Source organism: Lynx canadensis, chromosome E1, assembly GCF_007474595.2.
Source record: "Lynx canadensis isolate LIC74 chromosome E1, mLynCan4.pri.v2, whole genome shotgun sequence".
Taxonomy (NCBI): domain Eukaryota; kingdom Metazoa; phylum Chordata; class Mammalia; order Carnivora; family Felidae; genus Lynx; species Lynx canadensis.
In genome coordinates, this window is record NC_044316.2 from 31,239,436 (window position 1) to 31,240,265 (window position 830).

Below are 830 nucleotides of genomic sequence, written 5' to 3' on the forward strand. Positions count from 1 at the left end.
AAGCATGACTTTTCATTTAGATCAAATGACAGTTCTAAATTAGTTTCTTCTGTCATTGATTCCAGCTTTTCCTGTGAATACATTAAAAGTAAATTGATAGTTGTTAATAGGATAGCTTCATTAGCGGAAAAACTTTGCAAAGAATTAAACAATGTTTTTTTTCCCCTCAGTGTCAACAAATGTTTCAAGTAGAACACGAACTTAGATAAATTCAATAATATCGCTTCTCGGCCTTTTGGCTAAGATCAAGTGTAGATAAATTCAATAATAGCTTATTTTTAAATTCCCATTAATGGGATCAAAATCATTCTAAATTACGACATCTGACAGTATTGTGAATACTAGTATAAAGTTAAACATGTCATCATTTAAAATATTTTGTGGAGAAAATAGGAACAAACAGATTTTACTGGCACACAGTGTGGTGGTAAAAATAATGTTATTAAATTAAGAGGCCCTGGAGCAGAAATGTACTTGAAATTGGTTGTGGTGCATGCATAGTTTATAACCGCATCTAAACAAAATGTGTTATTTAACCAGTCAAAATGGAAGTTGTAGATATCAAAATAATGTCATATGTATCCACTTAGAATAAATAAATTACAACTTTATTTTGTAATGAGGATGGTATTAAATTTTTAAAAACTCTTCAGCATGCTTACCTCTTAGTTACTCACCATCAGTCAGAGATGTTTGAATTTTCAATGAATAGCATTAGAAAACAAACTAAATGTTTTATGATGGTGATGGTATTAAACTGCTTTAAAAAAATAAATTTTTGATTGCATTTTGTTCAAACTTAATTGAAAATCTTTAATCAGAACATTTAA

General features: G+C 28.7%; 1 pseudogene; it reads left to right on the forward strand.

The window, feature by feature from the left end:
- Positions 1–219: 219 nt before the first annotated feature.
- Positions 220–309, forward strand: LOC115501935 (annotated as a pseudogene).
- Positions 310–830: the final 521 nt, after the last annotated feature.